Source organism: Camelus bactrianus, chromosome 6 (genome assembly GCF_048773025.1).
Source record: "Camelus bactrianus isolate YW-2024 breed Bactrian camel chromosome 6, ASM4877302v1, whole genome shotgun sequence".
Taxonomy (NCBI): Eukaryota; Metazoa; Chordata; class Mammalia; order Artiodactyla; family Camelidae; genus Camelus; species Camelus bactrianus.
The window spans coordinates 59,405,532-59,433,339 of record NC_133544.1 but is presented as its reverse complement, the minus strand read 5'-3'; positions in this window follow the sequence as shown (position 1 = coordinate 59,433,339).

Here is a 27,808-nt window from a genome sequence, read left to right as displayed (position 1 = left end):
TTGTACCTTATCCATACTTCTATTATAGTACTTACAATAAAATATAGTAATCATACCCTTGGTTGATACTGTTTCAGGTCAAGAGTGAGGCATACTAGAGAACTGGTACCATGATAGCTATGAACTATTACTAGTTTTGCATGTCCGTTGCTCTTATGAAAAGTCTGTGAGTTAAGTGTGTGTTCTTATTGTACAGATGAGGAAACTGAGGTACTTGTAGTTCAAACAGCTAGATCCAGAGTCATACGTTTTGTTAAAAAGTGTGAGAGCAGGAATTTGAACACAAACATAGACTCCAAAGTCTGGATTCTCTTTATATCTACACCCTACTTCTTTAGCTAGAGCCTCAAAGTGGTGGTTCTGGTGTTACTTCCCACCACCAACTGTGTTCCAGTCTACTGAGCAGAGAAACAGACAGAGCAGTAAGTTTCCTAGGAAAGCTGCTGCCATCTGGAGAGTGGTAGGAATGCAAGTTGGCAAAGTTAATGGTGATAGCCAGAAGAATATTGGTTGCCATTTTGACAGATGTAGCATCTACTGGCTGTACTTCACCTGTACACCTGGCATGTATACTAGCTCCTAGTATTAACACCATCCAAAACTGGGATGGATGATGGACCTAGACGTACGAGTAAGACAGAATTTCTTGTCTCAATACAATTGCCTAGGAAGGTATTATGTGGCCACCATATGCCACTGCAAATTGGAACTTTTACATTTATAAGCAACACAGTTTCTCTTTGCAAAGACCAACTCCTTGTCTTAGACTTTGTATGTAACTGATCCAAGAATTTGATTTATAACTCTGCTGTCTTTAGTAATAACCCTGACATAGGTGATTAAGGTTCAGCTCATCAAGAATGTACCATTTTAGAGAGACCTGAAGAAAATTTTACAATATTGTGATATTAAAATTTGAGAGAGGTAAAATCAACTACTTTCCCTTACATTCGATTTCTCCTCAAGATAGTGAATATTACTATAGTGCACATTCATAGGTTTAGTTTGCTAAACTGTAAGCAAATATTAGGTCTACTTGGGAGATTTTCCTCATGTAAATCTTGATTTCAAAATAAACATTTGAAAAAGAATTTTCAATTATGAGTATAATAATGAAGTGTCTGCAGAAATGGTCTTTCATAATAACAAAATGAAACACATTTGAGAAGCATTTTCTTTTTCCTTTGGTCTCATCCTTATCTTCTCTATGATTTGTATCCCCAGCTATCATAGTACATGTCGTATATGGTGAGCACACTGGGTAATCAATCTGATAAAGGGAACACAGGCCTCAGAGTCCCCACACCGACACAGAGCTGTAAAGTGCTCAGTACAGTGTCTGATGCTCAATAAAACCTGAGTAACTGGTAGCCATTCCTGCTGGATATTTGAATAAACAAATAAATAAACAAGTGTAAAACTTTTAAAATAGGAATTAGAACTAAGAAAACTACATATATTTAACAAAGAAATCATAAAACTACATATTAAATTCTAGGCCTAGAGATTCAATTTAGTTCTACTTAGATTTTTACCCATTTTGTCATCTCTTGTGGTACCTAGTTAGATAATCTAAACAACAACAACAACAACAAAAAGCAGAGGATTTTTCTACATCGTATTACACCATAATCATGGGTAACTATTTTACGCCTTTGTTTTCAGAATTGTTCCTCGAATTTAGTGAACTTTAGGCTAATTACCAGTGACACAGATTAAATTCAGAGGAACAGTGAGGTGTTTTCACACATGTGGATTCAGCACTCATCTCTCAGGTAGTCTTCTTTTCAAATACTGGCCATGGAGCAGATGTTTTCATTATAACACGGTAGACATTTTTTGAATTTCGTGTATATTTAACAGGCACAGCTAGAATTTTATTTTTTTACTAACAAAAGCAAGATGAGAATTGGTCTTCGGAACAGGTGACAGTTGACAGCTTCTGCAACAAGCCCTGTGAATCTGCAGCTGGTGACAATGCCTAATGCTGCAGCTCTGTAGCCTTGTTCTGGCTGGACTCCAGCCTGCCTGTTGGAATTCAAAGAACCCATCTGTATAAAGCAACCCTAAAGCTGACCTGAATGGAGATCACTGCCTGGCACAGTTCTTCAGATTCTAGGTATATGCCCATTATAAAGGGCAGGCCATGACACTGACAAAAGAAAAAAAAATTATATTATCCTCATTGATAGATTTTTTCCCCCCATTGCTATAAATGTAAAGGAAAAGACAGGAATAAAAAAGAAAGAGCCAGAAAATGTAAAGACCCTTTATGTCTTGAGCATAAATTCTGTCTATATTTTATGGTTATGTTTATGAAAATTATTTTCCCAAAGACTTTCATTTAGATTTAAAGAGCATTGTGTTAGGAAATGGGATACTTATGTGAAAAAAATGAATATTTTATAGTTTAGACATTACTCTTCATGGATGATTATCAGCTTTAGGGAGACATTCTATAGAAAGTTAGGAAATACGATTATGTATGCTTTTCTGTTTAATGGCAAAATAATTGACATTTTCTGTGCTTCATTCCTCTGCCTTGAGGAATGCAAGAACTTTCAGAAGGTTTCTTGAGCTGAGCCTTAGTAAGCTACCACCCAGGAAGGGCAGTGCAGTTTTCCAACCTTTAAAAGCCTCTGCAGCCTGCCTGTGAGCAACATGGAAGTCTCCTAGGCTCCATGAATCATGCCCTGGAAACCCCATTATATGACACAGCGTGAAGACTCAGGGAGGTATATTCTCACAAACAACTTCACTGAGATGGACAAATTCTGAATCATACCAAGAAGGCTACTAACTCTTATCTCAGAGAGCAACAGGACTCATCCTGTTGTGCTTCCTCATTGACCTTAGTCACCTCTCTCAGTAAAGATGGGCTGGATTATACAGTAGTAGCAAATCAATTCAAACTCCTTGTGACTTACATCAGTAGAGACGTATTTCTTATACTACACAGTCTTTTTAGGCACAGTGTGGCTCGCATCCAGGTTTTATTCCTACTGGAACTTAGGCTGATGAAGCAGGGTCAATCTGAGACATTGCTGGTTATTGTGATAGAGGGAAAGGAAGTTAGGGCATCTTGCTTGGAAAGCTTTTGTTCAGGAGTGGCATGTCACTTTTGCTTATATTTTATTGACCAATGGAAGTCACATGAAGCCCTAGTTAACCTTTTCTAACTGGTCAAAAAAAAAAAAAGAAAACCTGTAAGCCTTTTTTTTTTTCTAGTTTAAAGTGGTTCTAGACTAGTAATGTACCCAGATGTCTAAGAGTAACAAACGCAAATCATTCCCAGAAGGATGAACCATCATTTTAGGTCTCTAAAAGGTCAGGCTTACAAATACATTTTTTAAGAGAAATGGCCAGTTCACAGTCAGGTATTACTAAGCACAAAAGAAAAACTAAGAATGAGAACAAACATAAAACCTCAACCTTGCATAAACATAGCTCCGAAAACTTCAGATACGGAAATGATCAGAATAATGTAAAGAATATAAAATGTTTACAAAGTTTAAAAAAATACATATTAGTGTGAAAACATCTGTAAGAAACAGTAATTGCCACTTTTATAACTTTAAGGAGAAGAATTTGGAAAAAAAAGCAATAGTTTCAAAAGGTGAGAAAACGTTTGTGTACGCTGATACACTGAGAGTTTTCTCTCTGAGATCAGGAGTACGGCAAAGGTGCTTATTGACGCCATATACATTAAACATTGTAATGGAGGTAGGAGCCAGGCCACTAAGCAAAGAAAAAGAAGGAAAAGGTGGGTTAAAGAAATCGTCTGCCATTATTTGTAGATAATATAACTGGAGTTACAGAAAATCTAATATACTTTTGAACGAAATTTATTAATTAATTTAAATAAATTTTAGAACAGAAAATTTAACTGAAAGGGTAGCAAATTTTAACATAAGATCAATATATAAAAATCAACTATATTCCTATAATTAATTATACCTACTGGTAATAAACATAAAAGACTTTTTATTAAAATTAGCATCAACTTTATAAATTTGCATAAAGTGAATTTAACAAAAGTCACACATGAGAAAATTACTTAAAAATATAGAACATTAAAGAAGATATAAACTTACAGTGGAAGACTTAATACTTTATAAGTTATCAATTGTCCCCCAAATTTTCTAGGGAGCCAATGAAATCCAAACTGAAACCTCAATAGGCTTATTTCTGCGGACTTGACAAGCTAATTCTAAAAATGGATATAAAATGCTCAAGGACCAAGAATAGAAAAGACTTTTTTTTTCTCTCTTGAAGAAAAACTAGGTTGAAGGACTTACCTAAATAGATATAAAAATATACTAAGGCTGTAATAACTAAGTCAGGGTGATTATTCACATAGAGGTAACAACTCGATCAGTGGACAAGACTAGAAGATCCAGAAACTCATCCATAATATATTGACACATGAATTACTGTCCTGGGGCTGCTATAACAAAAGTATTACAAACAAGTTTATTGTCTCACAGCTTTTGTGGCTAAAAGTGAAAAATCAAGATATTGGTAAGGCCATCCTCCCTCAGAAACCTGTAGAGGACTCCTTTCTTCACTCTTCGTAGCTGCTTATGGTTTACTGGTAAACTTTGTTCTTTTCCTTGGCTTGTGGATGCATCACTACAGTCCTTTGGCTTCACATGGCAGCCTCTCTCGTGTCTCTGCCTTCTCATGACCATCTCCATATAAGGATACTAGTCATACTGGATTAAGGCCACCTCCTACTCCAGTATAACCTCATTTTAGCTTAATTAATTGCACCTGCGATGATCCTTTTTCAAAGAAGATCTGAAGTACTGGGTCTTAGGACTTCAACATATGAGTATTTGGGGGACACAATTCAACCCCTAACAGTAATATTCAAAAAATTATTTAAAATGTGCTGAACACATTCAGTATATTTAAGGAATATGGCTCGTTTGGAAATCCAGTGAGTGCCCTTAATGTTTAAAAGTGAACATTTTTCAACAGCATGGATTTATAGTCCTAGTCCCAGGCTGCCTTCACTTGCAGTCTATTAATAGAAATCAGGAAGACATAGTACCTGTCTCAAACAACAAAAGCAGTGGTTAAAAAAAAAATTGTTTACTGACTGACTACAGATAATGAGGTCAAAGAGAAAAGTTAAAGTGCTGTTATGCTGCCATTAAATAATAATTTCTCCCAACCTTCCATCTGGCAGAGATATGTGAGCCATTTGTTCTGCACAATATTGGAATTTTACAGGCAAGATAAGTAAGTGAATTATTGAAAAGGTTATTTTAAATAGAACATTTTTAAAGCTTTGGATATGATTGCCCAATTTGATTATTTTTAGGTGTCACCTAAAAAAAAAAAAAACATGAATAATTTCAAAACAACAAAGAGTAAAAAAAAAAAAACTCCTTTAGATAAGAACATGTAATTGGAAAAAAATGAAAGTATATAGTCAGATAAAACTCTTGAATATCCATGGCACATTAGTGGTTTTCCATTTAGCTTCAAATATATTTGAAAAAGAAGCTTCAACAACACCCACTCATCCATGCACCCTACCCCAACCAGAATCAATTCTGATGTTTCCTTACGACCTCATCTACTAACTTCATCACTGCTTCTCAGTTGCATTGCTTTTCCTGTTTTTATCCATATATTTATAATGCCTTTTGCTTAGAGCTTTGCAGATCATTTATATACATTGCTTAATAGAATTTAGGGGTTTTATTAAAGCAAAATTTAGTAAGCAATTCTATATTTTCTAGTCACCTACATTCATTCTTAGGAATATTAGGCCACCTCCTAGAATTGTCAAAAATAATATCTAAAAGTCACATGACATCACCCAATTTCTTTGAACAATAATAACAAAGCTATGAGGCTGCTGAATTGAACACACCATTTTTAACACCATTAAAAATAATAACTTTCCCCATTCAGCTTGACGCCCTTCACTCCCTTCACTTTCAAAGGGATTTATGTTGTAATCACTTTATTTCAAAAACATTTGAAATAATAAGCTTAAAAAGACTTTGGGACCTTTATTATTCTTCTTAATGGGAAAATATTTCCACCAATCAACTTACACTTTGAAACGCTTTCGCATTATCTTAGTAATTTTAACTCTAACAACATTATCTTATGTTTAAACTTCCCCTAGGGGCATTAATTTATTATATACTTTTGGGATATTTCACAACCAGTATCACATCTTTACAAATCCCTTCATCAGGAAAGCAGTTCTTTAATTCTCTTATTATCTTATATCCAAATACATAAAATTGTGATTGAGTATGCTATTTTTTCTTTGTTTGCTTTTTGTTATTGTTTTCTTGAAAAAGTCTAGTTTTGCAAAACTTTGAGAAACCACATTTAAGGAATTTCCTTTTGCCTTTAGTCAGGATTCTTTGATGCATTTATTCAGTGTGCACATAAAATTCATAGAATTGTTTTGTAGATACTATTAGGGCTGGGGTTAGAATTTCAGGATAGAGATTGAAGGTATGATCAATACACATGAGGCATTCCCAAAAAGAATGGGTAGGGATGCTGGATTAAATACGTAACCAAATTAAATTTGAATTTCAGATAAATAATGAATGATACATATTTTTAGTATAAGTATATTCCATATATATATGTTTGTTTTTTTTTTACCATGCTGTGTTTGATGCAAATATAATATGGGACCCGAAAAACTCATTCCCTTACAAATATCTGAAACAACCTCATGGAACAGGGTGGGGAAAAAAGTGCTGAGCTAAGTAATTTTTGGAAATGAGTGGAATCTCTAAGATGCAATGCAAGGTAAACTGCACATAAGCACTGTATTCTAGTTAGTAAATTTGTTTCCGCTGAAGATGTAGGTTAACAATTCTTATAGCAATATACTTATATACTGGAATTAAAGAAGTAAATGAATGGGCAATGGATGGTGAGAGCCAGGTTTCTCACTGCTGGACTGGGAGAAGGCTAGAAAGACCAACTGTTAATAGATCTAAGTTGAGGGCATTATTATGAACTCATGTCCACTTGAATACGGATGCTTACATACAGAAATACTTATAGATACGTTTATATACACAAGTTAGAGTACATACATACAGGCCCTTGCTTTGTCAGGTAGAGAACATGGAATGAAGGACACCCGAGGGCAATAAGCACATCTACCTCCCACATCCTGATTTCTAATACTGTTTTACAGTAAAAAACCAGGGTTCCTTGTAGAAATGGGTGATTATAGGATTCAGATAGGAATTATATAAGATGAACCTGACATATCTTGTAATACCTGTCATAAGGAAGTGCTAAACATTCTCTCGTTCTGTCTCTCTCTCTGTCACTAATGGGGTATGTCAAAGGGACACTGAGCCAACTGAAGGAGCTCCCAGTGATCAAAGCTGGAACAGCTTGACAAACAAACAAAACAGTATTGGATTATAACCCAAAATATAAATTCTGTAAGTCGACACTTATATAAGTGACTGAATAAATAAATAACTGGAGAGGTGATACTTCTCCATGCAGAAATATTTCAAATAACTTCTATAGATACTCTAGCATCCTTACAGTCACTGAACAGGTTAGAAGCGCAACACCAGTCTCACTGGGTAAAATTCAAGGTGTAAATAGGGTTACATTCCATTTTGAAGGTCCTGGGGGTGGTGGTGAATCATTTTCCTTGCCTTTGCCAGCTTTTAGAAGCCATCCACATACTTTGCCTCATGGCCTCTTTCTCCATCGTTAAAGCAAGCAACACTGCATCTCAGTATTCTCCTAAACCCACACCACTTTTTCTGACTCTACTCAACTTTTCAGGACACTTAAAATTAAGTGAGCCCAGCTGGATAATCCAAGATAATTTCCCTATTTTGAGGTCAGTTGATTTGTTAGTATATATAATATATACATATACATATATATACATAGTATATATATATACACACACACACACATATAGGTATATATCTGCATATATTTATTATTAGAAAATATTATACTGTTACTCTGTCCTGACTAGTTACTGTATTTAGAAACACTGAATTATAGTGATTGTTTTATCTCAAAGGATTTCTTAAATTTCTATATTAGCAAAGTTCAGTAGGAATAATTTCTATGCTAGTGAAATTTAGTAGGAATGATTCATCTACTTCTATAAATTTTTCTTTAAAAAAGGGGCCGTTTAAATTAAGGAGGGTGCCAAAAATCCACTCAATAACAGATATTAATATTTTTAAATGAGTCCATGGTGACTTTTGCCTCAAAAAATGAAACAATTGTTTTCCTCTCTAAGAATATTTCTTTCAATAATAGAATTTACATTTTTATTTCAGACTTGAAGTTAGAAGCTTCTGTATGAGTTTTCTTTCTCTCCCTTTCCACTAGGTCTGTAGTTCTGTTTAATCACAATGCATTTTGTTTAATATTTCGGTGCTGTTTATTCAGACACTTTAATTTGATTGTTTCCTTTCGTATTTGTCTTCACCAGGTGTTTCTTGACTGGAGCGCATTTCCCACATGATAAAATTAAAGGTCTAATTAATGCCTTTAAGGACATTGGTGCACAATTCAGCACCTAATTTTCTGCAGGGGGCATATTTAGGTGTTTAACTAGGTGGAACCCTGTGCCAAAGATTTCATTTGCATACAGAGTCCCTTTTTTTTGGTCTTTGTAAACACTCCTCAATATAGAAACAAAGAACACATTCACATTACTTGGTATGCACTTTCCCAGCAAGCAGAGGAGTAGAGAAAATAAATATATCTAAGCCACATTTCATCAGAGCAGAAACAAAAATCCTATTAGATGAGGTGTTGAAATATGAGGTCCATTTCTTTGGAGCAGTGAGGATAATACTCAGCATTTTACAATGGAGGGGGACCTGCAAAAAGCACTGCATGAAAAAGGAATGCTAAGAAAAATCACGTCTGAAATGTAGAGGATCTTAAGAAAAATATGGCATCACATCAAGCACAAAAAGGAAAGCTAAATCACCACCAGGCAACCACTGGCAGAGAGCAGGCCAGGAAACAACACTCACTGATCTATCTTAAGGCTGCAAGGACCAGGAAACGGGCCATCGATATAAAGGCTCGGGCAATGTTTCTAATCTCATTTCACTTTCAATCTACTTTGAAACATAAATGCTGTGGATGCCTTATATGGTAGTATTAATAAAATATTTGCTTAATTATTAGTATATTAAGTCTATTAAAATTGTATTTCACCCCATGCCCTCAAAAACATGATGTATTGGGTATGGGGTTACAGTTTTAGCCCAATTTCCACATTTCCTCTACAGAACCATAATCTTTATCAGCACTTCACTTTTGACATGGACAATAGACATTTTCTCAACATTGGTAAAATGCTAGTGTCAAAGCAAAAAATTATCCAAAGGAAAAAGTTAAGCAGACAAGGAAGACTTTACTCAATGATGCTGCAATAGGGCTAAGAGGTGAGAACTCAGTCTGAGACCAATTCCACTGAAATAAAGCTGGAGAGTTTTTAAGGACTGGTGGCAGGGAGGGGTGGAGCGGGAACTTACTGGCCATTGGTGTGGTTAGTGGACTTTCCCCAAAGGAAAAGTAAACATTCCTACATCTTCAGGACACAACATAGTTTTACAGCTTGGAGCAAGACACCCACAGAAATTAGACTTCAATCTTTCTTCCTACAGAAAGTGAGAGATAGGAGCTCTAATTTCCTTAATGTTTACATTTCAAAGGGAGGTCCAGGGGGTCCTTGAGAAAGACATTCCTGGGTTGCAAAACTGGCAAAGTAAATGTAAAAAAAATTACATCTCAAAGGAGCAGATAAATACTTTATAATCACAACTTTTCTAAAGAAAATTCTCAAAGACAAGGGAATTCAGTTGTCCAGAGTCAGGAAGAAATCTGTCTAAAGTTTGGTTAACTAGGGGGAACTTAAAGATGGTCTTAGCCACAGGCAAATACAACTTTTAAAGAAATCCAGCAAATCTACCCCTTCCAGTCCTATTGTTGCCCCTGTGTACCACCTAAATCTAAATTCTGGAGTCCCTGCTTTTTAATATCTGTTGTTAGAGTAACAGCTTCCTCTAAGATGTTTGTTCATAGTCACTTACTACATCATATTATATAATTACTGTATAGGATAGAGTAAGGCAGATTTTAAAATAGGAATCAGATATTAAAATGTAAATCATAATCATAATTATCAATAATGTGAATTTCAACATTTCATATGTTTGCTTTCCCTTCATTTCACACCTATCCATTGATCTAAAGGTTTTCTCAGAAACCTTAGGGTTCAGAGGATAACAGTGAGGAAATGTTAATTCCAAATTCTACCAATTCTCCAAATAATTTTTGGTGCCCTGTTCAAAATGAAAACAAAGGACCCGTTGTTAAAGATGATCTAGAATTTCAAGATTGCAACAATGGAACATTCAACCAAGTACAGGTCTCTTCTGAATAACAGTACAGGTCTGAATAACATGAAGATGGACCTGCTCAAACGCTCATTTTCCTGTAAGAATACTTTTATCATCCTCACCCAGATATGATTACCCATCCTATGAAACCTCATAACACTTTGGTCTTTTGTTTTGACCACGTATTATAAAATTTGTAAGCACCTCTTTTTCCCCTTACTACATAGATGGCATTTGAGAGCAGAGTACATGCCTTATTGCTCCCCCTTAACTGTGCAATACTTTTTATTTTGCTTTTGCTTTTTTCAGATTAATTTCAAAATAAGTAATACAGTATATGGTTCAAAAGCAAAATAACATAAGAAAAGTATATACTGCAAAGTTGTAGTCTCATCGTGCCCCATCCACCTTGTTTCTAACTCATCCCTCACTCCCATAGATTTGTTAGTTTAGGGGTATGTCCTTCTGGAGACTCTTTAAACAAAAGTGAGCATATATGAATATCTATTTCTAGTCCCCCTCTTTCTTATGAGAATGTAATATATTTTATTTACACACACACATATATATACACACACAGTGTTCTGAGCTTGCTTTTTCCCTTAACCATATACTAGAGAATGTTCCATATCCTACCTAGAGAATTTTCTATGTGCCATAGATTATTTAACCAGTTCCAAATGGATGGATACTTGAATTGTTTCCAGTCTCTTGCTATTACAAACAATGTAGCAATGAATATTATATACAAGCTATTTCATGTATGAATGCATATTTGTAGCACAAATGCCTAGCAGTAAAAATGAGAGTATAATTGTAATTTTGATAGTTTTTGTCACATCATCTCCAATGGAGAATGTAGTATTTGACATTCAATTCAACAGTATATGAAAAGGCCTTTTTTCCCCCACAACCTCATCATTGTATTTTTATCAAGTATTTGGAACTTACTGTTTTTCTATGCTGTTTAGCCTGTGGATATTTATAACTGTTATATATTTATTATTAAATGTGTATCTTGTCATCTTCAAGTTTTCTCCTTTTTCTTTAATATATTTGGACCTAAATTCTACTGTATCTGATTTTAAGGATGCAGCCCAACCTACTTTTTTTTTTTGCATTTGCTAGGTATATATTTGTCTTCTTTTTAACATTGATAAATTATATTATTTTCATCAGTTACTTTTATTTAGATATGAGTTTTGATTTTTTATTTATTTTGTATCTTTTATTTTAACTTGCAAGTTAAGCCCGTTTATATTTATAGAACCAATACATTTGAATTTAGTTCTATCATATTTTTTATTTTCTGTTTCTATGTACATATATACGTGTCTGTATATGTGTGTGTGTGTGTGTGTGTGTGTGTGTGTGTGTGTGTGTGTGTGTGTGTGTGTGTGTGTGTGTGTGTGTGTGTGTGTGTGTCTTTTCCCATATATAATAACCTTGATTCCTTCTTTCTTCTGCCAGTCAGTATTATATTCTTACTGGATTGACGTTAACAACAAATTTAGCTTGAATCCTCTTATATCCCTTTCTCTTTCCTCTCTTTAATCGTGTAATTTTGGCTAATAAAATAGTTATCCCTAATGTTTACTCTTAGATAGTCTTAAAATTTTACCACTTCTTTTTCAGCTCTAAATTCTATCTTCAATATTATATGTGGATTATACATAGATATATTACAGATGTCTAGGTACTCCAAATGAGGCAAATTTCATTTCTTTCATAACATATCAGTAGTTTAATCAGTCACCTGGCAAAATGAATAATAGCTACATCAGATTTTGTCATACTTGGCCCCAGTTTTGCAGACTCGGAGATGTTTGTCTATAGCCTATATGATTGAAGGAGAGATTGGCTGGTTGTGAAATCTTGGTCTCACATTTTCTTTCTTTAGTACCTCGTGGGTGTTGTTCCACTGTCTCACAATATTGAGTGATGCTACAAAGAACTTGGATGTCAGAATAATGTTCATCACTTTACAAGTGATGTTTATTGTATTTTTCTGTCTGCCCAAAAGATTCTTGCTTTTTATAAGCCTAATACATTTTCTAGAATATGTTTCAGCTTGGTTAGTGTTTTGTGCCCTTTTAATATGTAGATTCACTTTTTTTTAAGGAAAATGTTTGAATTACATTAATTTTTTAAATTTATTGCTTTAGTTTTCATCTTTGTGGTTTCCATTTGTGTGTAAGATCCATCTTCTTTGACTATATTCTGAATTTCATATTCTTCCTAATCACTAATCATTTCTATCCTCTCTTTTGCTTCATTTTGTTATTTTTTTTCAGTTCTACCTGACATATTCTTTCCAGCGCTTTTCAGGAGTCTGTTCTCCATCTTGCCTCTTTGAATTTAGATAATTTCTGAAACAGTTTTGCCTTTTTACTTTCTAAAATTATTTCCTACGTTTTAATGGTTTCTTCTTTCTGCTAACTAGCCATATCTTCTCTGAGTACTTGTATTTCTGCTTTGAAGACTTACTTCTTAGCCATGATTTCATTAAAGTCTATATATTTTTTAAAGTCACATTAAAGTATTTGGCCTATGCTTGTTACATGCCTTTCACATGAAACACTCTTCCAGTAAGTTTTGTTTTTATTCATTGGTGTCTGGATGCTATTATTCCCCTCCCCCTCTTTTTTTTTTTTATTTTAAATAATATCTCTTTGTTAAAGGAATAATGTATTTACACTTTTTATTACTTATATTTGAATTCATTGAATTTCCCTGGGTCATATATTAATATAACGTCATTGGAAGGCTGAAGGAGGGCCACAGACTGTATCATGTTTCTCTCTTTAAGAACTTCCAATCCTTTTGCTCTAAGGACACATTCTTCTTTATAAGATGGCTATTACGTGTGACCATGCACCCTTGACCTCTCACTCAAGATCTCCTCTGGATTGGGAGACCTCCCATTCTTAAGTTATCTCAAATGTTTGCCTAACAAAGGGGATGTTCTTTATTTTTTAAGTGTTCCCTCTGCTTTCAGAGGCACTCCTCTCTTCCATGAGTCAAACCTTGGACTCCAGACTCTTTCCACCTCCTCTTTCTCTGCTTCTGCTTCTCCAGATGTTGAACACTGCTTGATTCATTCTGCCTCCCAACACTTGAGGCTCAGAAATTACATATTTTCCAAGAGAGTATATTTGCTATCAACTGAGGCCCCTACACATACCCTGATCTTCCTAGCACACTGACAGAGAACAACTGTGGCTGCCCATACGAATTGTCCTGGGCTTTGTCATTTTTGACCATGCTTACATTTAAAGTAAACAGTGGGTCTCTTCATGTACTAGTTTCATGGAAGAAGTTGTTTGTGTTTTTTCTACCTTTTTGTGTGATTCTGTGTAATTTCCAGACAAAAAAGTCAGAAAACTTGGGAATAAGCTGCCATTCTATTCCTACTGGACCTGGAGGTCTTCACTGAACCCTTGCTAAAACATGGTGGAACACAAGTTTCAGGAGAGGTTTTGTGATCTTAGCACTCAACCCGACTGAGAAAGCTGTTTTCAAAGACTAATAATCAAATGGAACTATAAGAATATCTTTATGGTCCTCTTATAAAATAATATTATCTCTATTCTTCTCAGTACTCTTCGTAGAAAAATAGGAAAAAACTGTAACCACAACATTAACATTTAAACTCACATACAGAAGCATAATTTCTTACTTGGATAGATTCAATAACCAACCTAATTTTAATGGGTTAGGTAGGTGTCTACATTTATAGTATCTAGTATAATTACTCTGACCTCTGGTTACACAGATTAATTCCCATGCAATCCTGTTAATGTGTTATTTTGGAGTTGAGGATAGCTGAGCAGTAGAGGACCCTACAATGGAGTGGAACTGCCCAGGCAACCTGTGGGAGCATAGATGGTCTTGTGCAGGAAGTTGGTCCCACCTGCAAAAGTTGATGGTGAGATCAAGCTAAAAGTAAAACTAAACATGAAAACAAACAGAACCCAAAAAAGTGAGTACAAATAAACTGAGTGTTAAAAAAAAAAAAAAAACTACAATAATTGAGTGTCGTTTCTATGCCAATATGAGTTATAAAAGCTTCATTTTAAAGATAAAGACATGTAAATGCCAAGGGTTTCTCCCAGATCATCACCGCAATCAAAAGGCAGAGCAGAGACATGGGCATAAATAGTTTGTATTTCACAAACCAAGCCCTTCTTCCTCTTTGCCACCCTGGCTGTCTTCCAGAAGGCCCTGGAATAAGCAAGTTCCAATTTGGATCATGAAAAAAAGAATGCTGTAATTCCATTTTATGTGGTGTTTTGTGAAAAACACATGTGTGGTTGGAGAAGCTGAAAGAAATAGGTCCAGCTGGTTAGTTTATAGGATTTCAAAATTGCATGATTAAAAATAGTCAACATCTTTCTCCAAACCTTTTTTGCTCTGTGTCCTCTTTCTCAATGAGAAACACCAGCATCTACTGTATGTATGTATGTATGTATTTTTTTTATTGAAGTATAGTCAATTACAATGTGTCAATTTCTGGTGTACAGCACAGTGTCCCAATCATGCATATACACATTCATTTTCATATTTTTTCATTAAAGGTTATTATAAGATATTGAAAATGGTTCCCTGTACTATACAGAAGAATCTTTTTTTAATCTATTTTTATATATAGTGGCTAACATTTGTAAATCTCAAACTCCCTTCCCACCACCTTTCCACAGTAACCATAAGATTTTTTACTATGTCTATGAGTCTTTTTCTGTTCTGTAGATGAGTTCATAGTGTCTTTTTTTTTTTTTTTAAGATTTCATATATGAGTGATATCATATGGTATTTTTTTTTCTCTTTCTGGCTTATTTCACTTACAATGACGATTTCTAGGTCCATCCATGTTGCTGTAAATGGCATTATTTTTTATGGCTGAGTAGTATTCCATTGTATAAATATACCACAACTTCTTTATCCAGTCATCTGTTGATGGACACTTAGCTTACTTCTGTTTCTTGGATATTGTATAGTGCTGCTATGAACACTGGGGTGCATGTATCTTTTCAAATTAGAGTCTGAATATATACCCAGAAGTGGGATTGCTGGATCATATGGTAGGTGTATTTTTAGTTTTTTGAGGAATCTCCGTACTGCTTTCCATAATGGCTGCACCAAACTACGTTCCCATCAGCAGTGTAGGAGGGTTCTCTTTTCTCCACACCTCTCCAGCATTTATCATTCATGGACTTTTGAGTGACGGCCATTCTGACTGGTGTGAGGTGATAACCTCATTGTAGTTTTGACTTGCATTTCTCTGATAATTAGTGATATTGAGCATTTTTTTCATATGCCTATTGGCCATTTGTATGTCTTCATTGGGAAATTGTTTAGGTATTCTGCCCATTTTTGGATTGGGTTGTTTGTTATTAAGTTGTATGAGCTGTTTATATATTCTGGAAATTAAGCTTTTGTCAGTCGCATCATTTGCAAATATTTTCTCCCATTCCGTGGGTTGTCATTTTGTTTTGCTTATGGTTTCCTTTGCTGTGCAAAAGCTTATACATTAATTAGATCCCATTTGTTTATTACTGTATTTTAGAAGTCAAAACTAGAAGGTCATCTCTGACTCCTCCCCCACTCATATTGCCCTTTATATATGTCATCAATCTCTATTCTGATTTCCTTAAGAAGTCTCAAGCCTGGACACCTCTCAAGATCAACAGTCTGTGTTGTTTAAGAAAATCATCACTTCTGGATTAGTACAATAACAGTCCAGATGTCCCTGCCTCACTTGTGTTCTTCCTTGCTCAGACCATCTGTATCCAGTTCTTCACCCTGTAACTCAGAATGATTTTTAAAAGCTGGTTTGATCATGTGACTCTTCTATTTACAATCTTTCTCAGGATAAAATCCAAATGGTATAATGTATAACAAAGCTGAAAGTGTACCTCACACTCAGTGGTAAGGGAGGAAAAGTGAATTCAATGGTTAAGGGGTAAAGATGACCAGTTCAGTACTGGGCATCCTTAACTTGAGGTGCTTATGGGATATGCAGTTGGAGATGTCCATCTGGCATTTGGATATATGTATCTTCACTGGTCCTTCCTCTCAAATGAGAAAGAAACAAGGCCAATTTATTCACAGAAAAATACTAATCACATTGTTATCACCTATCCCGAGAGCATTTCTTTGCATTGAACAATTCATTCCTACACATAAATTAATTTCAAAATATAGAATCTCAAGCAGAGCAGAGTTGAGTCAGAAAGGTATTTTTTAAGAGTGGATCTTGGCCCTTCAAATCATGCTGCTGGTGTATTTCACATATGCAGTAAGAAGTGCTGGGTTTAGAGAAACTGCTGGAAAATTCACCACGGCTGAAACATGCAAATCAGCACAGAATATTTGCTGGAGGGAAAGTCAGAGCAATGCCATTGAAGTATCTCATTGGTGCATATCTCATTGGTGACATCTTGAGCTCTGGTAATCAATTCCTATTTGAGATAAATGCATTTGCTTGTATCTCAAAAGACTAGACTCACAGGACCGTGACTAAGATATTTCATAGATGGTCTCCAAGGACTGTAAAAGACAGAACGACAGGAAATTTACTAAATCCACACAGCTAACCTGGAGAAAAGGTTAAGCGAAGTTCAGAATCCTCCTTTACAGCCTGCGCGTTTTGATAATGTCATAACTTTGTCTACCAATTTCCAGAGCTATGATCCATTGTAATGATATCTCTGTTAACAGGACTTATAAGAGGTGCTAATTCCTGTCCCAGAAAATAATGTCAGAATGTCTTCCCTCCATTGAATAGTCCCCTCCAAATATTTCAGAACCAGAGCTTCTCTGCTTAGGAAAAACTGAAAAGAAAATACCTGACAAGGTAACAGAGAATTGTAGGATTTTTGTTTAGAAGGGAGCACTACAGAATCTGCCTCAGAATAATGCACAGAAGTCCTAAGGGCTACCTACGTACGACATCTTTACCTCCGATTGTTTCTGTCCTAAATCATCGATAATAGAGGCCCTAGGCAGTGCAGAGTAAACCCTGAAGGTCCCTGCACACAGACGCTGAGGGGTATCATTTTCATGGTTCGGTTAACAAGAAAAGTAAAACCCACGCCATTATTTGACTTACTTAAAATGTATCCTTTTTATGTTTTAAGCTATCCTACCCCATGTATTTGCAATTATTCGGCCCTTAGCATTCTCCTTGAAACTGTCGTCCTCTGCCTATTTCTCCTCTTGTTCCCTGTGACATTTTTTACTCCATAGCTTCAAGCTATCCCTCAACCACAAAGGTAGTTGAAGCAACATCCAAAAATACCAGCTCCCAGGAGCTGTTAGTTCTGTGCTTAGAGTATAAAACGGGTCTCAAGCCTGGGTAATAACTGAATTCATGAATCTCAATTCCCAGATGACATTAATAGCAGCATAGAGCAGGAAGCCGAGTTATGTTAATTTCTGCAGGTAATGCGTGAAAGCAGATAGAGAAAGCTTGAAAGGTCAACATCTGCTGTCATGCAGGAGTGCTGCAAAATGTGATTGGCCAGTAAATGTCAACACCATGTTCTAAAATCTACATGCCACCCTTTCAATTTAATCTTAGCTTGCAGCCCAGCTCACATAAATGCAGCATGTTTCAAAAGCCCTTGAATTCTAAAATGGAATTGTATGATTGCATTCCCATGGCAATAAGACACCTGTAAATTACAAACTTGTCATTTAATCAGCATAAATGTAGGGAGTTTGTGCAACCACTGTGAATTTTTTTCTTATCTATTTTCAGGGGCGGCTGAAGACCTCTTAATGATTATATACCATAACAGACTGCAGGTCTAGCTGTTGCCATGGCATTATGTACTTCTTTTCTTTTAAAGAAGTGACTGGAATGTAGACCAGATAATGAATCTAATTGATTGTCCTCTGCTCCACACAGATATGCTCTGTATTCTCTCCCTTTTGTGCTCTTCCTCCCTTTCACTCCAGATTGGATTCACGGGTACATATTTGTTCAGTGACAAGAACAGCTCTCGTACAAAGCAGCCCCCACCTAATGAAAAGAAATAAATATAAAATGATCTGCTTTGAAAAATATCTATAACAAAAAAGTGTATGTATAAAGAGCATAGAAGAAAAAATTTACCTTTACCACACAAACTGTCAGATTAAATCAGTGAGGAGAAAGACAATGTATTTTTCTTTAAGAAGGTAGTATATGGTCTATACACTCATTGTGTCCAGGATTATGCATAAGTTCTCTTTAACTAAATGTGGACTGCACTAGTCAATCTGAAACTTTCCACATATTCAAATTCAGTTAATCATCAACATATTTAATCAGTAACTAGGTTTTTAGGTTATAATTAATTATTATTAATGTGTGTTTGCCAACTGGAAGCCAATTACAACACAAGGCACAAAATTTAATACAATTCACTGTTACTCTCACAGTATTTGCAAATTGACCAAAATAGAATTTTTAATAGAGAGTTTTAGTTTAGGTAATTATTTTGGATGGAATTTAAAATATTTGGCTTCAGAGTACATAGTCTCATTTTTACATCTGTGAAAATGACGATAAATAAATATATTTTAAAAAGAGGCCTTTTTCTTTCTCTTTAAAAGGAAATGGATACAGGCAGGCATCTGCTGAGTTGCTGTTTAGTATCTACAAGTTAGCTAGAATGTAAATGATGTGCTCACATTTAATATGTTACATGCCCCTACTAGGGTTTACAAAGGTTTAGATTTTTTTTTTTAAAAAACATTGTTTTAAGAAGGAAAAGGACCCCATTATTGAAAATAGTGAATTATCACATAACAGCTCTTTGATTTTACTGACAACTTAAAATACAAGTCTGAGGCCTGCTTATGAACATGCGAAATATCATTTCCTCTGTTTTAGTGATATATTATCAAAGATGAAGTACCAGTTAAAGATGCTTACCTTTTATTCTGCTCACACACTTGTTAAGCAAATATACTACTGGGCACAGCTTTCTACTTTCTATCATGAACTAGTCGGGAAGGTGTTTAATAATGCTAAGAAACTTACTAATCCAAGCGTGGAGGTGGGGTGTTAGCCCCCTAATGTTGCCTCTGGGAGCCTTGGCAGTGTGGCCCAGACCAGTTGTCTTGTTGTCAGTTTATGTCTAATTCAAGAGTGTAACTGACCAGTGAGGAATTTACCATCTTTCCATGTTTAAACTAGGAGATGTTATGCAGGTATATACATAGTTCAGTGGATCAACAGTGTCACATTTTATAGTAATTTGAATGGATCTATACCTGGGACACAGAGTGAGTGGACCAATGATCACTATACAATGATGTCAGCAAAATATCGTCTAAGGTGAACCAGATACAGCCATACTAGTCAATCTGGTAAAAACTTTGACCTTCAATTTAGCAATCAAGGGTATGCTGGCCCTCTAACTCAGAGGGACAGGGCAATTTCAAAACTGAAATTTAATCTCTCAGCAGGTTGATCCCTTCAGTGCTTGGGGAGGTCGCCAGGGCTGGCACTGTTACCTCAGTGACAGCACCAGACTTGCTACCTAGAAAGCAAAGTCTAAGGCTGAACTCAATCTCCCCTAAATAGATAATTTTAAAAACAAATGTCTTCTCATTAGAATATAAACTAGACACCAGGACTTAGATTTATGTCCTCTCTTAAGATTTAACCTTGGTGCACTTCTTAGTGCCTGCCATTCATTTGAAATAGGGTCTTAAGAATGGCAGGCACTACAGGAAACCATTTAATTCAGAGTTTTTGATCATTGTGCTGTCTTTCCTTCCCCACATTCAGTTTTCTCATGGAGGATTCACCCATGGGGTTTGTACAGACTGAGCTGGCAAATGTGAATTTTCAGCAGTTCCAAGTAAAGCACAGTGTAAGTGACATGTTCTATCACTCTTCCAAATGAAAAGGTGCACTAAGTCCCATTTGTCACCAGAAGCATGATCAGTAACTTGGTTATCTTTTCCCCTTTTTTCAAAGTGACTATTGGAAGAAATTCTACTGAATTTGTGACTTTTAAAGGAGTTATGGGTTAATTGTCTTTAAAGAAATTATGAAAACATGCCAGTTATTGAAATTACCAGATACAGCCTCTACGTGTTCTTCCCTTGAAGCTGAATGCTTATTGATAACACTGTAAAACTTGATCTGAAGTATTTTCAGTGTAATGGTTTATTATCAACTGAGTACCTCATATCTCACACATCCCCAATACTTTCCTACATACTGGTGATTCCTAAATTTGTATCATCTCTTTGTTCAGTACCGTCATAAAACATCCACAAGAAATCTTTATCCTGATATCTTCCGGGAACCTCACACTCACCATATACAATGAAATTAAGTACTTTTTACCTTCCTCTCCTTTAACTGTTGTCTCACTTACTGATACTGACTTAACCTAAGGCACCAAACTGGAATCATCATTGATCCCTTTCTGAATGGTAGCAGATATTGGCATCAGAAATCTGTTTATAACTTATCCCCTTTTCTCCATCCTTCTGCTTTAGACCAGCAGTAGTCCAGAGAGATGATGATGATGACTGCTACTGCAAAAACCCCTGGGGAAAAATGGGAAAATAACCACTGGAAAATACATACTTCAAAGGCATAAAAATCTCTACTCAATTTCTGAAACAATGTTATAAGGGCATGAAACGGTTGATAAGTACAATAGGACTATAAGTTTATAATACAATCATGAAAGAGCACTTTAAAGGGAAGCCAAGTACAATCCTATTCCAGTAATCAAGTGCTAAATGAAGGCAGGGAGAGGAAAACTCCCAGGCTAACGTCCCTGTAGTCTTATTCAAAGTTCCTGAGTATTGTAAAGCTAAAACCCAGAGTCATAACCTTGGTTATAACCTCAGTAGCTGATGACTACCATCTCATGGCTGTAGTCCCTGGCATTCATGTCAAGTAGTAGGTAAAATACAAGTACATTTTTTAAATTTACTTTTCTTCTTAACACTCTTCTTTCTTCCTTTTTCCCCACTCATCATTCCTCTCCTTCCTCTGTGACTCATCTGAACTGTGCCCTTTTAGAAGAGCCCTTTGCCCATTACCTTCTTCCTGCTCCATTTCCCTTCTATTGTTTCTGAGATTTATTTTAGTTCTCTGCTAATGTCACACAGCAGGCTGGGAGCCTACCATAATAGAGGACGTGAGAGCAATGTATAATATTTACATTTATTAGTGGTGACTGGATATAATGCATGAGTTCAAAAACAGGCAGGAATAGAATCTATGTCCAAGCAAGAAGCCCATTTGGCAGCTTATATGATACATGTATCATTGCTTGTTCCAGTGTATAGGGTATTGGCTCTTTTGTTAACACAATTTCTGGAGTAGTGAGTGAGAGTTAAAACCAGACATATCTAAGCAGTGATGATGAGATTAGGCTATCCAGTTCTAAGACTGAGTACTGTTTACTATTTTTTTTTTTAAACTCATGAAATGTAAAGAGACTAGTAGTGTTAGTTGAACAGCTCATCACAAACCTACTTCTTTGCAACTTTTTTATATAAAATAATCACATAGGATGCACATAGAGAAAAATGACAGCAGCACCAACATCTGACTGAAAGGAGGAACCTGGGTGAAGGTCTTACCTTATAAGCGTATCATTCTAAAGAATTAAGCAATTGGTTACAATCCACAGTTTTGACAATGAGACTTCTTTATTCAGAATGTGTTTAAGGGTCGTCCACTTTCCCATATTTCTTTGTTAGCTCATTATATGTATTTCCCCATTCAATAATAGAATATTAAATTTATTTTACAAAATAAAATTTGATATTGCAATGTCAAATATCTCTCAGCAAACGTGCACAGACTCGTGTGCACATGCCAGCCTGAACATGAAAAAAGAGCAGAGATCCTAAACCGTCAAAGTGCTATTAGCTACATGTTTAATCTACAGTAGTTTAGAAACATTTTCAAGAATCCTGCTCCTTTCCTCATCCAGCAGAGAAGATTGAGTGGGTCTCCTAACTCTACTGATGATAAGGAGGCAAAGATAAACCAGAGAAGTCATTCTTGCCTTTAGGGATTCACCTCGTAAATTGCTGCTTAAAGAGTGCTGTCAATAAGTTAACTTCCTTACTGTCGGGAGCAATTCTCTACTGGCGGTAAGATGGACAAGATGACCTAATAGATCTTTTTTCATCTCAGGATTCAAAGTTTCTTTTCAAGGAATTGTGATTAGAGAATAGAAACAATGTTTAGAGCCTATCCAAAAATTTTTAATTTTAAAAGAACTTGTATTTTTTTATGCTCTTCCTTTAGTGAACTAGTTTAAAATCTCTGAAAACAACCTCCTTTACTCACATATTGCACTGCTGTATTTATTTTTAAAATAATGACAATGGTTAAGAGATATTCTAGGTCTTAATACTATAGGCTGAAGGTTTCCTCTTGACACCTTTTTTTCCCCTACCGCCCTCATTACCTGAAAAGAAAGATTTTTCCTCTTCCATTTCTATATCTTTTAGCAGAAAGACACAGTGAAATGGTTAAAAGCACAGGTTTTAGAACCATTTTGGGTTATTAAATATAACTCCACCACCTATTAGCTATGTGACCTTGGACAAGTAATGCCAACCTCTCTTTGACTCAGTTTACCTATCTGTAAAATGGAAATAGTAGCAGCAACTACCTTACGGGACAGTTGTGAGGGTAAAATGAGTTAACGTGTAAAGTTTTTAGATGGATACCTGGCATATGCTAAATATTATGTGAGTGCTTGCTTCTGCTGCCTTTATTATTATGATGGTTACTACCATGGCAGTTCTTACTAAATGCACTGTTCTTAAGAATATTAAATTATTCTTTAATTACATATATTACATATATATATAATCAGTTTCAGAAAGCATGCTGCATTAAGATTCCACATCAGATAAATAACTGAGTGGTTTTTGTATTGTCCTAAGTTATGGATGGTAATAATGGAGAAATAGGAAAGTTTCAAATCTCAGAGGACTTTGTCATTGAAACATTGAAGTTATCTTGTCTGTTGAGGGACATGATGAGTGTGGACCACCGTTTCTTCTCATGTATTGTGGCACTTCTCAAATACTGTGGCTAGGGTTATTGAAGACATCAATGCTGAGAATAAACAAGATTCAATTGGCTTTGGAAAGATTGTATTTTGAAGAGTTTGGTGGATGCATTTCAATTAAATCAATACATTATTTATGATGATTTACAAGAACTTTCTACACTTCAACTAACTCTAAACTGAGTTGATTACCAGAACTGAAATTTCATTTCCTCTCTGAGTCCTTCCTCGCTAGCGCTAATAGGAGTATGGCTCCCATTGCGTTCTCAGAGCTCACTATATTCCCAGATGCAGAATTTATGTACAGTGTTACCTTGTTTAGAGACTCAACTTCTCATCCAGTAGACTGTGAACCACTTATGAGTAGTAACATTTCCTTAATCTTTGTAATTCTTAGCATCTAACACCCTGCTTAGTGTAAAATAGGTTTCCAGTATTTGTTGAACAAATGCATGATTAAATGTCATCTGTCACTCAACATGGATGTTTAAAACTACTCATTCCCCTAATATGATGTTAGGTTTATGGTCCTCTGTCCTCACACCTTTTATTGTTGAGACAAAAAAAAAAAAAAAAGTGAAATGGTAGCATAAGACTTAGTAAATATTAATTTGTTACAGAACTGGGATTTGCCTTTCAAATTCTTCAACTTTCACAAATCCAACATAAAAATCACATTTTCAATGTATTACAATATCTGCTTAATCCTGAAAGTAATTTCTGTTGTGGCCATATAATTTTGTGTTGTAAAATCGTTTGTTAAAATGATTGAATCAGAGATCTGGGTATATATGGACAAAATCAAACTATTATTAAATGCATTTCATGGTGCATAAAATATATCAAATGCACAATTTGCGTTTTGAGTTTCCTATATCATTAATGACCATGAGTTTACTATAGCCTATAATTATTTTGCTTACTCATTTGAAAGATAAAATGAGAAAAATTATGTTCTTCCAGTACCTCCTTCCCTTTACTCTCAAATACTAAAAAATGGTTCTTTAGGGTGCAAATAATTAATTAACATATATTTCTACATTTTGTCTTTGTTGGAAAGAAAGCAAATTTCAAAATAAGGAAAGACTTGGTTGAGGAAAATTTCTCTTCATACAGAATTCTTTCCAGCCTCACGTATTGGAGAGGAAAAAATGCCTGAGAAAAACCTTCCTATCTTTGCCCCTAAGGAAATAAAGTTACAACCACAGTCACCTAATTTAATAACTTCTCTTATTCCTTTCATGGGGCATCGTGTAGGTGGATTGGTTTTCCTCATTTTTATTCTTTTCACTGATTCTTTTTTAGCCTCTGATTCCCTATTGCTATCTATTGAAAGGTACACGATTGCAATTTTAGCATTAAATTTCTCTCTCATACAGCTTGTCTCTTTTTTCCTCATTGATCAAAAGCTATGTGCCAAGTCAGTGAGTTTAGTTCATCTCTTTGTTTACCTTCATTTTTCATAAAGCAGCAACAATTAAACCAACACAACACTTCAACCTTCCTTGTGATATAATTAGATGAGTAATTCTTATGAAGATCTGCTTATTATTGATTCCTTTCAACTTTTCCTCTTTTCCCCCATTCTCACTAAATCCTACTTCACTCCCCCAAAAGTTAGCCACAACAGAAGTGGGACATCTGCTCAGAAAAACATTTAGATTGCTAATGATTCTTTTTAACATCTGTTACACTGCTACTGAACAGTTGTTGTTTCTTTAAGGAGGCTCAAGGGACAAGACCTATGTCACCTTAATCGTGGGTACTTTTTGGAAGTAGTGAGCCCTATGCCTTTGGGAGCTATCCAGAACTACTATTGTGTACAGACATAAACTTAGCGCTTCTGGTCTTAGATTTCTTCTGTCCACGGCAGTATTTCTAGTTAAAGTAATTTGTATCTGGTTGTTGTAATACTTGGTAGTTGGGTTTTTTTTTTTGTTTGTTTGTTTGTTTTTTTGGTTTGTTTGTTTTTGTCGTGTCATTTCTTTGTTCATTACAGTATTACAGTTCTCTTTTAAAGAGAAACGCTATTAAGCATAAAACGTATCTTGTATCTCCTATTGAATTGGATGTGAGCTTTTTATCAAAAAAAATTCAAATAGGCTTTGATACCAACAACTCAATCTGTATGATAATTCACAATAGGGAATGAATTGAGAATATGGGCTGGGACCAAACTTTTGATTTTCTTTTCAGCAAATGCATGTTTACTTATTCACAGAGACTTTGCATAAGAAATAAAAAAAGGATTCCTTTTAAATGTGTCCTCCCAGGGTTCCTGGAAATACTCTCCTGTCCTCATGCTGCAAAAAGTAATGTGTCTCACACATTCAGACCACAGGGGCCAGAAATTACTGGGGAGACAAAATGTGGTTTATGTATGAGTTACATCTCTGGTAATTCAAAAGACTGGTAAAAAAAAAATGTAAAAGCAATTTTAGGAAGTCAGGTTTGGCTATCAAAGAAACTGGTATCTGAAACACAATTTAAAATAAGTATTTGATGATTGTGTTTTGCTAAGTCATTTTCCATGCAATTTTAGATTAAGCCAAATTTAATATCTGACGGAGTTGTCACTTGACTTTTATTTATTAGCTGATCTGTTCTTCCTAGGAATCCAGATAGATAGATATGTAACAGATAATAGGTAGATGGCAAGCTTCCTCATATTCTGTGCAATCTTACTATTTTCCATTGTCTTTCATCTGCAAAAAAGCCCTATTGCAACCTCTGGTGGATGAATCAATTATAATACTGGTGCAAAGAACCTAATATCTGTATAGAAATTTATATGACTATAAAGAATATCTCTTATTTCACATAAAAAATCAAAACACTAGTATCAATGATGTAAAATGGAGGTTGTTTTTCCTCTGACATCTTGAGACAAATACTGTCTCAAAAAATATCTTTTTTAAACCACTTAAGAAAATCTAAAGTAAAAAACAACAACCACAGTCAAATTAACTCAGCTGCCAGGGTTCATCCACTTTTGACTTTTCACTTAGCTATAACTAGGTGGGGATAAGGGCTCTGGTAGTTTGTTAAGGAATTTATTCATAAAAGTAAATTATCTGTTGTTTGCTGAACCAATTAAATGATGGCTGACCTGGTGTAAGTTTTTTCTGAGATGTATAATGCAATGATCTGTTAGGGCATGGAATTTTAGAACTAAATGTTTTTGCTCCTTCTTTCTTAAATGTTGTTCAGTAGGTAATATGCTACTTGATTAATAAGAAACTGAAATTTAAAAATGTTGTAGATGTTAGATGTTAATTGGCTTAAGAGAAATAATGATATAGCTTAAACAGAGGATGCATTCATGTAAAAAGTAGCATAGAAGAGACTAGTACAAACCAAAATATGACAATCCTATCCCTTTGTGGCTAAGTCTAGGTCTGAGATTCCCTGATTCCAAGACCACCATGTTTTTCAAGTACGTTGAAATTGTCCTTCATAATTGAGTTTTTGTTCAGTTACATAAAATGAGATTCCTATATGGAAAGTTTAAACACTTGGACATTTCATTGCATTACTTTCTTAAATTTAATTTTTAAGATACAGTGGTAAACTTTTAGGTTAAAATGAATATAAATCTCATTGTACAGTCTCACCTCCATCATGTCACGTATACTTCAGCACAAAGCCATTCTAGTTCCTGTCCAGTGAGGTGTCACCGTTAAAACATGGGAGCCTTCAGAACAGTCCAACAAAGTCTGATTCTATTTCAGGCTGTTTTATTGTCTTGACTTCATGATTTCCAAGGCCCTTCTTTCTTTTTTTTTCTTCCTTTCTCCCTTCCTTCTTTTTGCTTCCTTTTTACATTTTCACATATTTGAAATTCATATGCATCTTACCATTAATGATGAATCATATTTTAATAAATAACATTTTTTCTTAGTTAACATAAAATAGTGGTACATCTTATTATTAATGACATCTTAGGGTCAATAAACATGGTTCGTGGGTACCAAAGAATATGCTGAGTTTAGGAAGAACCCATTGGGCAGCGTATGTGCAATGCTTCCTTTTAGGTAACAGGCTACACTTGATGCTCTTTATCCTTCCTGAGTTTCCAAGAATCAATCCTAGCCACTCACTAAAATGTTAAAGTTAATTGCTTTTTTCCTTCATTTTCTACCAGCCACTTTCCCAAATAATGTGTTTAGGAGAGAAAACAGTGGCCCAGGAATGACTATCTCTGCTAGATTATGAGACCACAGTGCTCAGTGATTTTGTGGAACATTAGCTACGAGATACTCGCAGCATCCCAAATCACCCAGTATATGCTCAAGTGGCATTTCATTATGTAAATAGATTTTATCCATGTATCTCAAACTTTTAAAA